Raw genomic sequence first — 15,990 nt, 5'->3', positions numbered from 1 at the left:
ACGAGGGTATCCATATCGTGAAGCGTGTGCACACGTTTCTGTTCCAACAGGTTGGACTTGAGCAAATGCCATTGACGTTTTTCTTCTTGCAGACTTTGCCATACCTCTTCTGGGACCATCACCATCTTCCGTGCATGCTTCATCTTGGTGGTAGGACGGTGCAGATGCAACTAACCCCAATCTAGGATGTGTCCTCTATTTATGATCTTCCTTGAGGATCTTCCTTGAGGATCTTCCTTGAGGATCATCTACCCAACAGGCCAGACACCAAGGGACCCACCACCGATGCCAAGGCAGACAAGAGACCCAATCCCTTCCTTTCTGCTGTAAAGTTGACGTTTCTTGGACACAGACACCTTCTTTTCATCAACGTATGCATCAGTGACCCATGCTTTTGTAAACGTTGACGTTGCTGTGCTGTCATAGGAATGTTGCCTCCATACAAATTCACAACGCATTCACAGATGGCTTGAATCAGTTCCGATGGGGCCTGTTTCAAAATAGCCTGTCGCATGGCTGGTGTCGCAGAAGGACTACACACATGACAGAGCGCTTCTTTGTGACGTTTTAAACGTGCCGACATGATGATGGTGTCGTCCCTGCAGCTGCTACCGTTGAACTGACCAGGATGGGGGTGGGAGGCCTCTATTTATGGTAATGTCGCTGCAAGGGAGTGGGGGTAATGCTGCTGTGGTCTTCTTCTTCTTCTTTTGACTTCGTAACACCATCCGGGTCAAGGCTGCACCTGGGGCTGAGGGTGAAGTGACCCTTTTCTTCTTCTTCTTCTTGTGCTCTTGTCGGGTGGGTGACTTGCGATGCTGGGGTTGCTTGGGGGCACAGCGGCGACGGCGAGGTGCTGAGGGCTTCTGCTGTTTTTCCTGTAGGTAGGACTGCCAGTTCAACAAGATACGGGTCAACACACCAGCCAACGTACCACTTCCACTGCGTTTCATCAGGTAAGTCAGGCGTTCATCCATAGGTAGCCGTGGATTCGCAATCTTGGTCAGCACGTCTTGGTGCCTCAACAGCCAGGTCTTGTGCTGCGTCTTCAAAGGAACACGCCCTGCTCGCAGATTTCTCACGGCAATGACAAACCATTGCAACAGTCGATGGCGTCCTTTGACAGCCACGCCTCGCCGCCGAAGGGAGTCGTTTCTTCACGATGATGGGTTTGACTTTTCTGGCGGGCGGGCATGCTTCTGTGGCTTCCTTTGCGTGGGGTGCCCGGCTAGCGGCGTTTAGCACCCGCGGCGCTTTTTGCTGGTGCGTTTGGTGCTGGTGGTACGAGGTTGGGTCAAGGGTTGAAAGGGTTGGATCATGGTGGGAGAGAGGGGAGACGATGGAAATGAAGGGGGAGAGGCCGGAAAAGAAGAAGGGGGAGAGAAGGCAGCAGGAGAGGCACGATACGTACTGACAGGGACAAACGTGTTCATGGTGGGTGCTGTGGGGTACAACTGCTTTAAGGAACGTCTTTGTTTGGAGGAGGAGGAAGCAGAGGGAGGAGGAGCACTTAGACTTTCGTACAGCCGTTGCACACCTGACCGATGTTGTTCGGTGGGATCACGACCCAAGGTGGTCAGGAGTGTTTTATGGATCAGTTTAAACAACCCTGTGGCAACAGCACGTTTGCAGGGCTGGGTCTGTTTCCGTCTGTCTCCCATGGCAGCTCTGGGTCAACTGACCGTAGGGTAGACGATCATCTCTATTTATCACGACTTGGGAATGTAAAGGGTGGTGGGGTTATGAAAGAGATGGGACCATACACGGTGCTCTTTGGCCGTGGTCGGTTTCAAGTCCAGAAACAAATAGGAATAAGGAGCCAAAGTGGCATCCTCATAGGCTTCCCGAAGGAAGGCCGTCTGTCCTGGAAAGATTTGTCTGGCCAAGTGATCCATTTGCGAGGCGTCCCTCGGGGTTTTTAAACAGCACCATGTAGTGGGCATTTAAACTAATGGTGCGATGATGAGGCGATGAAGCAAAGAGGTTTTGCGTCAAGTACAACACGGACGTGTTGCGATGATGACTTTTCTTGGTAAACCATCGCAGGACTTCGGCTTCTTCCTCTTTGGTATTGTCACCCAGCAAATCATCAATGATCAACCAATGGGGCGTAGGCAAACCCTTCTCGGCCTTACCCCCAGACCCTGCAGGTAACTGCGTGTTGGCTTCCCCCCATGGTTTGCACAAACGTCAGGGGTATCCCTAACCTCGAAGTAAGAACTTCCAAGTCCTCACGCATGGGTTGCCATTCACTGTACACCCACACGATGCCCTGAGGTGGAAGATCAAGGATCCCCGGTTGAAACACATGTTCCATGAAGGCTTTGACAAACGATGTTTTACCTGACCCTGTAGGGCCTGCAATTAACATGGTAAAGGGATGACGTAACGTGAGTGGGGTGACCATGGCCTCCACCAGGTCTGAGTCTAACACTGTCCCTGATAGTGTCCCTGACATACTGACACATCGTCTTACCACCCTGCGGGTTGCACCGAAATGACCTCTAAGAGCTAAGATCCCTGAAGATATAGAAGACACAACCCTTTGAAATGGAATTCACATTTTATTGAGGAACAACATCAACATGGCAAACAGATCAACAATAATGATGCATTAACAGATCAACAACAACAGGTCATCCACAGATCACCACCAGTTCAGGTGATCCTCGGGATTGCAGGTCGAACACCGTAAAAAGTCCATTTGTCCGGGATGAAAATGATTTTCATCGTTAAACATGGGGATGTCGGCAAAAGTCTCTGGCTCCTCCTCTGGAGCCGTCACTGAAGCCATCACCAGATCCGTCTCTGGAGCCCTCACTGGAGTCGTCTCTGGAGCCCTCTCTGGAGTTGTCTGCTCTGCTTCCATGGTGACAGCCATCGGGAGTAGATCATACAAGTCTTGAAGATCTGGAGGTAACTCTGGCTGGGGGATCTCTTGGGGGCTAGCAGGACTGATCCCTTGACCCTTCTCGCTCTCCCACAAGTCAGTCATCTCCAACTGTTTCTTCGGAGTCTGGGGTGCTTTGAGACTCTTAGGCTTTGGGGGTGCCTTCTTGGTGAGTGTCTTGGGAGGTGACGTCTTCTTGGTGACTGTCTTGGTGGGGGCCTCCTTGTTTGACTTCTTCTTCTGTTTCTTTGGAGAAGCTGTGGTCAGGGTCAGCTAGGGAGGTGACATCATCTTGGTGGGTGCCTTGGGAAGGGGTGGGGTGGAGACCTTCTTCTTCTTCTTTGGAGAAGTCTTGGCAGGAGTGGTCTTGGGAGGTATTCTTTTTCGAGGCACGGGCTTGGGCGTCATGTCGGTGACCTCTGGATCATTGGAGAACAAAGGTAGAGTGCAGGTGGCATATCGAAGACTATAGCTGGGTGGGTGAGGCCAGAGTTTCACCTGGAGTTTGTCCAGCAGCTTGCTGTACAGCACACCATGGTCATAGGCCATAGGACGTCCATTCCTCAACTTGAACACGATGTGGAACAGCTTGCTGAGGAAGGTCTCCCCTGCATTTTCCTTGGCATAAGCATCGTTGATACTGATGAGGATCAAGCGAACAGAGTTGTTGGCTCTGTCGGAGAGGATACGCAAGTGGTCTTGGTGATACGCCATCCAGTAATAGTCTTCCTCAGTCAACTCACAGAAGCGACCCATCATTCCATACAGTGTTTCTCTTTTCGGATGAATATCTGGCCCCCGGATGATCGACGGCAACTTTTGTTCCATCACACGCAACCGGTCCTGGAGATCCATGTAGTTGGTCTTGTATAACTGGCTTTGAGTCATCATGGTGTTGTGGAGATGGGCCATGTCAGAAGCGAGGTCCTTTGCCTCGCGAAGCCAAGTTGACGAAAAGAAGAAGGAGGTTGCCTGGAGATGCCATCTTCAACGACTGAGCTGATGCAACTGATGACCCGCTCAATCGATCCTGCGTTTTTATAGGCAACACCAGCAGCGCGAGCTATGACGTCACTTCAAATGACGTCACTTCAAATGACGTCACGATCGTGCTGTTTCTGGATGGCCTCTTGCACTGCTTCTCTGAACTGTTCTAAAAAAGTGTCTCTCTTCTAGATAGGTGGCAAGCACAAAGAGCAGCGTGAACAGCATGATGACGAACCACGATGGGGTCAGAGTCTTTTTATAGAGATACACAGGATGACGTCACGTGGCGCGTGCATGGATGACGTCACGTGGCTCGTGCATGGATGACGTCATTGGAGTTTGCCCATGGATGACGTCACTCACAACAACAACAGCGTGTCACGAAGATGCATGAGCGCTTTTCCCAACTTGTTTTTCCCCGACCATGTCCAGGGTTTGTCAATATTCGGATGAGATACACCCATTCCTATTCCCCATCGTTGATCGTAGGGGCTAGCTTCAGCTAACGACTTTGGGTAGGATTGAATCAATCTCTGTTTCAAGTCCTTGTTCTGGGAAAATTTAGCCGTGATCGCCTTGGTCATCACCTCAAGACTGACCGTGTCCCACACTGTTTGAGTAAAGCCTTTCACACATCGCCCCAGACGTTTTTGCTTTGCTGGAACAGCCTCTTGCAGAATACGCGTCGCACTGTCGTCATCTCCAAAGTACATGGCTTTAGAGTACATGTAACACTGTTCAACACAATTAAATGTAACACCATCCAAGGTAAACACAGCTGGATGAAAGTTGCTGAACGGTGACTGGATTCCATAGAAGAATAGCCAGTGGACTGTCACTTGTGACTGTGCCTTGTCCGTTGGAGTCTTGAGACCCAGCAAGGTCATGGCTTCTGTTTCTCCACATTCCTCCAAAGCTTTGCAGAAGAGGGAGTAAGCTTGGGGTCCACGTCGGGGAAGCATGTTTAACAATTCTCTGACACGGTCAAAGGAGGTCCGAGGTTTTTCGATAATCTCTGCCTTCATGAGGATGGTCAGGACTTTAAACGTCATCAGTTTGTCGACCACGGCTTCGACCTGCTTGATAGCGAGCACGAGACCACAACGATTCTCCCTAAGCCTATCGCAGTGAACGGGTTCCATCCTTTTTTCTTAGACACCAGAATCTGTAATGACTCTGACAGAAACGTCTCTTTATATATACACACAGGGTCGTGATGACGTCATAGGGTGTGTGACGTCAACCTCCACTTCAAGGGGTTGTATTCACAAGAAAGAAAAAATTGTCGTTAGCAGAGCGTGGTTTCGATCCACGGGCCTCTGGGTTATGAGCCCAGCACGCTTCCACTGCGCCACTCTGCTCTTCCTTCTCTTTGTGGCAGTACCTATGACATGATAAACGTGACCATGGCCTCCACCAGGTCTGAGTCTAAGAACAGGGTACAACAGGGTTGAGGGTGACCATGGACTCCACCAGGTCTGGCCCTGAAGAGAGAGAGACGACATAACACAAGAGTGCAATACAATCACAATTTATTGAATGATAGAACAACAAATGAACAAGGCAATCACATTTTATGGGTTAAACATCAATAGATCAGAGCATGTCTACAACAAAAGTCCATGGGAGGGATGTGTTCACTCTTTATAGCCATAGGGGAGAGTTTCCCTGGGGACGCCTTGGGGGTCGTACTGCACTCGGCGTTTGGTGTAGACCAAGCGATAAGTTTTGGTGGTGTCCTTGGACAGCAACACGTTGCCCTGACGAAGTCCTCCGCGAATGATGCGGTGTGGGTACGGGACCATGATGTTGGCTTGATCCCTCTGACAGACGAGGTTCTTCATGCTGTCAAAGTGGACATGTTGGCTCGCCCTGTGATTTAAAGTAAATCCTCGGACTTTGCTGATGCCTACACTGCCGTCAGATTGAGGATGACGTAGCTTGTAGCCATAATTCTTGGGTCCTGCCGAGACAAAGGTTTGAATACTGTTGCCCCCTCCCAGTTCATCAGTCAGCTCCCCCAAGGTATCTCCCAGTGGCGGGTTGTAACTTCGTGGACGGTGAATGTAGATGATACTGTCCATATCAAAATAGAGGACACGACGATCCAACGGTTGCAAATAAGAATACAACTTGAGACGGGCTTGTGATGTCACCCAGGCTGCAATGGCCACATTGTGGGCTGGATGGGGGTCGTGAAAGTCTGCCTGAGGTTCGTGAGTGACACAAATGAGGTCTTCATTGATGATGTTAATGTCTTTCACCACACAGCGTTCATCCCGGAGGAGGGCAAAGTACCTCTCAGGGGAGCTGATATATTCCGTCTTGGCAAACCCAACGCGTTGACCAAACTTGCCCCAGTGGTTGTTCAGGCAGACCTTGGCTAAGGCACGTAGTCCTGGGTTTTTGCGAATGTGAGCAGGATCCAAGGTGACTCCCTCTTTTTGCTGTATCTCGTTGATGTAGGCGTCTGGGTCTGGGCAGCCTTCAGGGTATCCACTGGCCTCTTGCTTGATCTTGAAGAAATTGTTCACATACTTGGCAAACAGTCCTCCCTCTTGAGTGTCAGGGTCGTAGGTGGCGAGCGTGTCAAAGTGCCAAGCCTCAAAGATGTGAAGCACCTGATAGCCACACTTTTCAACAGCAAACTGAAGCTCTTTGCTGACGTAGGTACCGATCCATGCCCGGTCTTCATTCCCGTGGGGGCAGGAAGCATCCAACTGCTCTTCAGCACACGTACGGCACAGCGGAAAGAGCAGTTTGCCTTGACACTTGTAAGGAAGAACAGGATGATAGAGGTCGGTGGGTGGCAAGACTCGGCACTGGATCAGGCCGTGGAGCTCAAACAAGTCAGACACGGGAGGATGATCTTTGATCTCGGGATGTCCCACGGGAAAAGTACCATACTTGCAGATGTAAGGGTACAGCGAGCAAACGTCCACATATTTAATTTCTTCATCTTCTTTGGCTTCGTAGTACAGTTTGGTGGCGTTGGTACGACCTCCAAAGAAAGCATCTCTAGGATCCAACGGGTCAGGCATGTAGGCATTGGGTCCTTGCAGTGGGGTCAGGAAGGCTCTCAGGTCACCATTGTCTTTCTGTTGTTTCAGAAAATCGCATTCCCAGAGGGTCACCACTTGGTCGATGTCGGGATGTTGGCGTAACACACCCAGTCGGTACATGGTATGATGGTATCGTTCCCAAGGGGTTGTACCCAAGCTAGCATGGTGTTCACATCGGCCCGTCTTGTAACAGCGAGTACATCCATGCCAGAAACAGCCCAAGTATTCATACACGGTGCGTGTCTTGGCGTCGTAGCCATCCACCATGTAGCGACTACCGTCAGCACAGTCAAAGCCTACTTCTCCACCATTCCGAGCATGTTGGATGTGGACCCCAGGGTGTTGATGCATGACCCAGTTGAGCCAGTGGAGACACTGAAGAGAGTAGCGACGCTGGGGGTGATAACCTTGAGTAGGTAGGATGGCAATGGTGTGGGGTTCCAAAAACTGTTTTCGGAAGGTGAGCATACAAGCCATGGGTAGAGTCACCGCTTCATAGAAAGGGTCCACGTTGTTCTGTTGGATGAATATGTTGCGGAATGCAGCACAGCCTCGGCGCAAAATGTCCACATCACTCTGACAGTAGGTTAACAATTCTTCATCCAGATCAAAGACAGTCCCTTCAGCCACCCGTGCATCATACCAGGCCAAGAAAGCTTTACGTTTGGCAGGAAACATGCTGTCAGGATCGTAAGTAGACACGGGAGGATAAGGACCCACATAGCCTTGGTGAGCTTCGGTGTTGAAGAAGTGAGGGAAGTAGCCTTTCTTGAGTTCCGTCAATGCAAACGTTTTTGGAAACTGCTTCAGAGCCATCGTGAGGAAGTTAAGTGAATCCTTGAAAACAAGGCGTCCCACGGTCATCTGCAAGATGTGATTCCCATGTAGTGTGACCTGGGGTGCTTTCACGAGATGTTGATGAAAGTACTGTTGGAGCAAGTGTCCGTCATACCCACGGTAGTTGTGAGCAATGACCAACACGTCGTCATCATCAATGGTAGGAGAAATGTCGTCTTCGTCGTCTTGTTCTTTGTCGTCATCTTGTTGTTCTACATCATCATCATCGGGTTCTGGTGATGACAGTTTGGGTTGTTTCGAGGCACGGTCTGACGGCTGCTGCTGGGATGCCTTACGTTTCTTCTTCTGCTTCTCTTTCTTTTCCGCCAGACGCATCAGCCAGTCACCCATGTCCTTCAAGGTCGTAGATCCCCGAAACACTTTGATGCGGCTAGGCCCTTCTCCTTCCTTACGCCAGGGACACTTGTCGCACAACTGATCCGAGCCCTCAGAAATACATTTTCCACATCCCAGATGCACCACACACAAGTTGGGAACATGAGTCCCTTGATCTTGAGTACATTCAAAGTCATAGAAGATGAACTGACGCTGTTGTCGTTCTTTGTCTTCATCCATTTTTTCACCATCTTCATTTTGTTTCGGTGGTTCGATACGGACATGTAACACTGGTGGTTGGGTTTCAAGGGTTCTTTGCAGATCTTGCAGTCACGATTCGTGCCACACTGATGGTTGGCCATGCCCTGGATTTTCCTCACGTTGACTTTGGCATAGCAACGGTGACACGTATGGATGGTGGAGCAGGTGCTGGGATGCTTGGCGGAGGCCGTCCGATGGCGTTCAAAGCAGTACGAGTTTCGGAACCATCCGCCACATTGGAGACAGGAGAGCCCTTCATTGTCCACGTCGCCACAGTATCCAGGACATTGACACCAGTGGCATTGAAATTCTCGGGTGCAGCGATGATCTTCAGCGTGGTCGTAGCCTTGGTCACAAGTTTCACAGTAGTAGACACGACCTGTAAAAGCTGGCATGGATGTAATGACATCGTAATGCTGATGGTGATGATACAGGTGAAGGATCTTGGTGGGTTGAGCCACTTCACTCTTGTACAGGAGTCGATTCATCACATCTTGGGAGTAGACTTTGAGCTGATAGTAAGGCGTCAAACGTTGACTGAACAACTCCCACGTGGCATGTCCTGTACAAGGACCTTCGGGGATCTTGAGTTGACGAAACAAGCCCTTGGCAGCCTTCAACTGCGCTGGTCTTTCTTCCTTACGTATGTATTTCCATTCCTTCGTCCATTCCTTGGTCACAGGATCGGGTTTGTGTGAATGGTGACTGGCCACAACCAGGGCACGGGCAAAGCAGAGCTGATCCTCATTCTTGATTTGAACGATGCATTGTTTCTTTTCCAGGAAAGCGTTTAAGCCAACGAGGTGCCTTGGCCGGCCGTGTCCCTCACCTATACGATCAGGATCCTCTACATGCAGTAAGAAAATGTCCATGGTGTCATCAATATGCAAGTCGTGGTTGCTTTGCTGTACTTTTTCCACTTGGGCCATGATGTGTTCCCCCCTGGAGGTCCTCCATGCGCTGAAATGGGATTCGGATGTCTGAATCCAGGGCTGGGTGTTCCAGGGCCAATCCCACGCGATCACCATCCTGTCCGCCCACATCGTCTCTCAAATCTGCTAACACGGCATCAAACTGTTCTCTGAGAACGACGGGAAGGTCTTCAGGCTGTTGACGCTGCAGCCAAGCTGGATTGAACTTCAGGTTGTAGCGCTGGGTACCAGTCCGGAATTTCTTGGTTGTTCTTTGGGTCGTCCGCTCCAACTCGTAGGGCACAGGCTCCTCTTCAAGTTCATCTTCGTTCATTCGTGGTGACGGCATGGTGAGAACTGGTAAGACCCACGCTGAGACTGGTTTATATAGGTCACGTCACCCTATGACGTCACAATAGGTTGTCCTAAGCGTAGCAGTGCGCACCATGAACTCATGTGTTATTTATAGGAATGATGTCATACCCCATGACGTCACACTAGCCTGTTGAGTCAGGATGAGAGTGGTGCGAACCGGATGCAACCGGTGCGAACCGGATGCGTCAAAGTGACGTCATCAACCCCAGCTATATAAATTCAAGGTTTTCCAGCACTCCTCATCAGTTGCTCACTGAAACTGGAAGCATGCAGTCGTCTCCCGCCTCCGCCTCCGCCTCCTTCCGTTGCCGCCTGTGCGAAACAGATGACCACAGTTATCTACACTGTCCCAAGGTGACCTGTACCGAGTGTGGTGCTCAAGGTCATCGCTATTACGTATGTCCCAAGAAGACCAAGGACAACAACAAGCACGATAACAACACCTGCTACAACTGTGGAAAAGACGAAGGTCATCTCAGTTACGTCTGTCCACATCCCTTTCGTCACTGTGGTCAAGAGGACCATAAGAGTATGAACTGCTCTAACAAGGGCCAGAAACGTCCGGCATCCACCTACCAGTCAAGTGAACCGCCAAAGAAAGTGAGTAAACGTGAAAGCCAACATCTACTGGCTCTACTCCATGACAAGGTCCTCCTCGTTCAAGATCGCATAGACACCATGTACTCTCTACTTCAACGCATCTTGGAGTTTGTCGAACCCATGGACGATTCCAGCAGCACTGCCTCCAGTGCACCACCATCTCCACAATAGATACCTCGGTGATCTCTCACCCACCCATACCAACGGCCCTTTTCAGGGCCACCCACCTCGCTCGAAAGAAGGCTACATCCAATGTTTTTTAACCACACACACTCGTCTAGCCACGCCATCGTCCGCCTCACCCCCTCTCTCCCTCCTTCCCTCTCCTTCCCTTCCCTTCCCTCTCCGTCCCGTCCCGTCCGCCGCTCGTCCGTTCCGCCATCTTGAATCGCGTCTACGCTCGCGAGATCCCGCGAGAATCCACGAGATCCCGCGAGTTCTCACGCGATCCCACCGGATGGGACGCCATCTTGAACCGCGTCCGCCATCTTGGCCCGGAGATGACGTCATCGTCATGCGCGCGCACCCACCGGAACCGGACGTGACGTCATCGCCATGCGTACGCACCCGCCGGAACCGGAACCAGCGGAACCGGAACCCGAGTGATCTCCCCCTGACCGGAAGTGACCGGATCCAAGATGGCGGCGCCCATGGGGACCGGATGTGCCGCCATCTTGAAAAAGGGGCCAGGGTGACGAGGCACACTACTGTAGGTCTGTCTACATAATCAAGTCCGGACCATACCATTGATCAACATCATGAGCATCGATCTTCGGAGTTGGGATACGATGACATGTGTCATCCAAGTCACCGTACCTGCTCCTTCCCCCCAGATCCCGTTAGTCACCTCTTATGTCAATGAACTGTGGATGTACAGAGGCATCTTCTCTGATGACAACTCGATCCAGCTATAGAAGACTCTTATGACAGGCGTGTTTTGCTGAAGATCAGCTCTAACCTGGATCTTTACGGGATGTAATGTTACAGAGTGTGGCATCTTCTAAGATGACAACTCGATCCAGCTATAGAAGACTCTTATGACAGGCGTGTTTTGCTGAAGATCAGCTCTAACCTGGATCTTTACGAGATGTAATGTTACAGAGTGTGGCACCTTCAAGATACAGCTTCAAATCAATGTAAGCATCCAACTGCTGATACATTCAACAACGACATCGCCTGTTTCCAGTCGTTCATTAGGCATGCAAACATAGAACGCTTGATGAGCAACATCTTGTATCGTTCACGGCAACACCATCGAAGGCATGGAAGGTAATTTCCTCCTTGTTGGATTAAAAATTACCTACACATCCTGTATGAAATTGACAAATGTACTGACTTTTGGCACTGTAACTATGGTAAATTCTTCACCTTTTGGTCGTCTTGCCATAACCTCTTCACATAAATTACAATAACAATGTATTCTTCTAGCCTACGGATTATCTACCACCCGTGTCCATACATTGTATATTTATATGTGAGGTGAGGTGAAATTGGGTTTTACGTCGTGCTTGAGAATATTTCGCTCATATGACGACGTGCATGCGTGTGTATGCCTATGTGCGGCTGCTTGTACTAGCCCAGACTGCATGAAGCTGGTTTTATAGTGCTAGCCCACTGAGATACCATGCCGCAGTGAAGCACGAATAACCCACTCAGACACATTATACTGACTCCGAGCCGACCAGTCCTTGTTGTACCCATTAATGCCGAGCGCCAGGAAGGGACCAACAAGTACCATATTTTAACGTCTATGGGTATGACGCGGTCGGGGATCGAACCTGCGACCTTCCGCTCTCCAGGCGGACGCTCTAACCACTACACCACGGAGGCGTTCGTATTTTATATGTACCACAAATGCAACAATTATGTACCCATCAAAAAGAAATAAAGTTATAACAAAAAACACAACAACAAAAAATCCTCCTTTTCAAATATGGTAACCTTTTTGTTATTGCTGCAAACGTTCACTTACTTGTTGGCCATGTTGTTTGTTGTTTTACGCCGCACTCAGCAATATTCCAGCTATGTGGCGGCGGATGTAAATCACCGAGTCTGGATCAGACAATCCAGTGATGAACCGCATGGGCATCGATCTACGTAACTGGGATACGATAACATGTGTCAAGCAAGTCAGTGAGCCTGACCACCCGGTGCGGATCTTCACGGGTATTCATTGCAAGGCACTTGATACTGGTGGCTTCATAGTCAAGAAGCATTTTCTCTCAAGGAAATATACGATCTCAAATAAACACATTCGTTCGATGTGGTGACATGTAATCTGCATCGTGACAGAGGGCTGGTGACAGGTGCACATGTCACGGTGTCTACTTACGACAAGTTACGTGGTCCTGTCTGCCTCCCTTCGACACCAATGACCCTTTTTGAAGACACTTCTGCCATTTAACGTGACGTGTTACGGCTTTTCTTGCTGTTCTTTCTGTACGCTCTATGTCCTGATGAATATTTTTAGCTGTTTAATTGTCCTTGTGAATCTTGTGATTATGCTTTACGTATATTGACATTGTTAACGAATGTAATAATGTGCTCTGAATTCATATGTATCTGTTGAATTTCGAAGAATGTTCTTTTTATATGAATTTTTATACGGTTTCACTTTTGAATCCAAATTCTAATTAAATACATTTGACTTGGATACTTTCCTTTGCTTGTTTAACAAATTGCCTGCCTTTAAATTTAGTGTTATGACTTTTTCTGTTTTTAAATGACAATGTAATGAATATATGTTTCTGAAATAAAACTCATTGTGACTATGTACTTACAATGTTTATTAATGCAGACTTGTTCTTGTGACTATATGGCTGGAATAATGCCGATGTGACGTAAAGCCAAACTCAATTCAACTCAACCTTTGCTTGTACGTGTAATTTGTATTTGAATATTAATTCAATAACAAACGAGGCAATTCTTCTCTTGTACAACGGGAAATTCGATAGGGAATGTAGGGGTAGTAAACACACTATACAGAATCAATGGCTGACTCACCAGACATAGAACCAGGGCCAGTTTACTGTAAGCTAGGATGCAAATACTTTCTCTTCATAGTGAACCAGCTGGTGAGTGAGATGAAGTGTTTGGACGTGGCGTTCAAAACTATTTCAGTTTAGTCCAGCATATAACCAGACGAGTTTGCACTATACCACGCTGTGCTCGCATAACCAAAATGGCCGACAAACAGAAGCGTCTCTGTTTCAGGGTTTGTAAGTTATAAAGTGACTCGATTTTTGTGGAAATGTCCCGTTTTGAAAATGAATGTTTGTTTTAGCAATCCGTATCAGTTGATGGGTTGATTTTCATTCTCACTTTTGCCTAAAACCGTTCCGCTAACGGGGTTTGGATAATTCCTGGATCCGCCTATGATTGGGATACGATATGACATGTGGCAACCAAGTCAGCGAGTCTGACCACCCGATCAACGGGTTGCTGTTGGCCAATTCTAACTTTTTTTGGGTCGATGACTGAGCACCCGCATCGATCGGCATGGAAGCACTTTGATAATGTTGAAGTCCCAGCACCGAATCACATCAAGATTACATAACTGTACAATCGGATCACAGGCTTTTCATATTCAGAGATGTACATTTTGGGCCATATGATCAGGTCATGAACAACTTGATTCACAAAAGTAACTTACGAGATTCATCAACACAGACAATATACCTTTCTGTGAACACAGATGTTTTATTAAAATTGTTCCACTGAATGAATTTTAAGCGCATGCTTTTGTTAAATTCTGAAAACCTGGGTCCCGTTCCTCAACGCGATCGTAGCTACTACAGTCGTAAGTCTACGTTAAAGTATGGGAGTTACGATCATCTTAGCACTACGACAGTCGTAAGTCTACGTTAAAGTATGGGAGTTACGATCATCTTAGCACTACGACAGTCGTAAGTCTACGTTAAAGTATGGGAGTTACGATCATCTTAGCACTACCACAGTCGTAAGTCTACGTTAAAGTATGGGAGTTACGATCATCTTAGCACTACCACAGTCGTAAGTCTACGTTAAAGTATGGGAGATACGATCATCTTAGCACTACGACTGTCGTAAGTCTACGTTAAAGTATGGGAGTTACGATCATCTTAGCGCTACGACTTTCGTAAGTCTACGTTAAAGTATGGGAGTTACGATCATCTTAGCACTACGACTGTCGTAAGTCTACGTTAAAGAATGGGAGTTACGATCATCTTAGCGCTGGTTATTATCATTGGCCTGTTAGTCAACGGTAAAAGCTTTCACAGTAAAGGACCAGCTTCTTGGTCTTGTAGATACAAAGTGTGTGTGTGTGTTGTGTTTTGTTTTGATTTCTGGCTGCGTCACAACAAAGACGTCAAAATCAGGTACATCTTGTCACCCTGTCTAGTGCCAGGCATTGACATGTGATGAAACCTGGGCTGGTCGATTTGAAGTCGTTATACTGGAGTATTGCTTTATTGACAGCAGAAATAGGCTTCACACAATACCCATGTGGGGAATTGAACCCAGGCCTTTGGTGTGTTGAGCGAGCGCTTTAACCATTAGGCTACCCCACCACCCGTTATATGGTTGGAGGTGTTGAACCACTACAGTGTCTCAGTTGGCCGGCATTATTTAGCCGGCCAAGTCTGTCAAAGTTGCAAGCAGCTAAACAAGTATGCAGACACTTTCCTTACAAGTGCAATGTTTTACAAATGATGTTGAGCACAATTTAAGTAATCCAAAGGCTGCTGTAATGAGCCATATTTACCTAGAATAGGATAAAATTCATCTAAGTGGGCTCGTATGACTAGCATGGGTCTGTCTAATCTGTCCACATCAGATCCCTCTTATCAATATACAAAACCACAGCTAAGAAATTCCTTAAAACAGTGAAAAACTGCATTTGCAGTGGAATCCAACAAGAACTGCAGAGATCCGTTGTATCACTTTGACTCATGAAAAAGGACAAACAACTGACTGATATGAACAATATATTTAAGTTAGCAAGGCCTGCTGGACTATTACAAGTCAAGATGGTTTTAGCACCACCTTGTACAGCATTTCACAGATGTCGCAGCATGTCTGCTTAATGCATGGGGGAAATCCCAAGTGATTTAGGTTTCAGAACACTTTGGTGAAACTCACAGCACAAAGGTATTGCGCTTACGAAATATAATCTGGGAAATCTAAAATTCAGACTCATGATGTTGGCAAATCAAAGACAGCTGTAACATCACTGCAGGACACCATTAGAATTCAGCAATTCAGCCAATAGCCATCACTGCTTTAATACATTTGTTGTTGTTTAAGCCCACAATCAGCAATATTCCAGCTATAAGGTGGCCCTTTAATGAGAAACTTGGCTTCCACTAAACCACAACTCAGTTGGCGAGTGGTCTTTTACTCCGAGCAGCAAACAGTATTTCAATTCTTTTACTCTATTTCAGTTTTAAAAGACAGGACAGGAAAACAGAATGAAAGTCTCGGACTTTAACCACCGAGCCGATGTACACAAACTAATGGTGCTAATATCTGCCAATAATCAGGATGGACATGGGATGCAACCTTTTTACAGGTTATTTTTAATAGAACATGTTTTGAGTACATTTAATGCTGGGCTGTGACCAGGATAGTTGTAATAATTCTGATAACTTTCCATATGGTGAAGATGTTCTGATATCCACAATGAAAATATGATATACTGACCTAATAGAAGTTGAGGATCATGAACATTTTTGGAGATGTTTTGAAACTG

General features: G+C 47.8%; 1 non-coding gene across 1 annotated transcript; it reads right to left on the bottom strand.

The window, feature by feature from the left end:
* Positions 1 to 5,166: 5,166 nt before the first annotated feature.
* On the bottom strand, positions 5,167 to 5,238 carry Trnam-cau. Its single transcript has one exon. It is a non-coding gene; the product is annotated as a tRNA-Met (tRNA).
* Positions 5,239 to 15,990: the final 10,752 nt, after the last annotated feature.

The sequence above is a fragment of the Haliotis rubra genome, unplaced genomic scaffold, assembly GCF_003918875.1.
Source record: "Haliotis rubra isolate DU_JTF1 unplaced genomic scaffold, ASM391887v1 Scf720, whole genome shotgun sequence".
Classification (NCBI taxonomy): Eukaryota; Metazoa; Mollusca; class Gastropoda; order Lepetellida; family Haliotidae; genus Haliotis; species Haliotis rubra.
The sequence above is the reverse complement of the archived record's forward strand: the minus strand, read 5'-3'. Positions and strand labels throughout refer to the sequence as shown.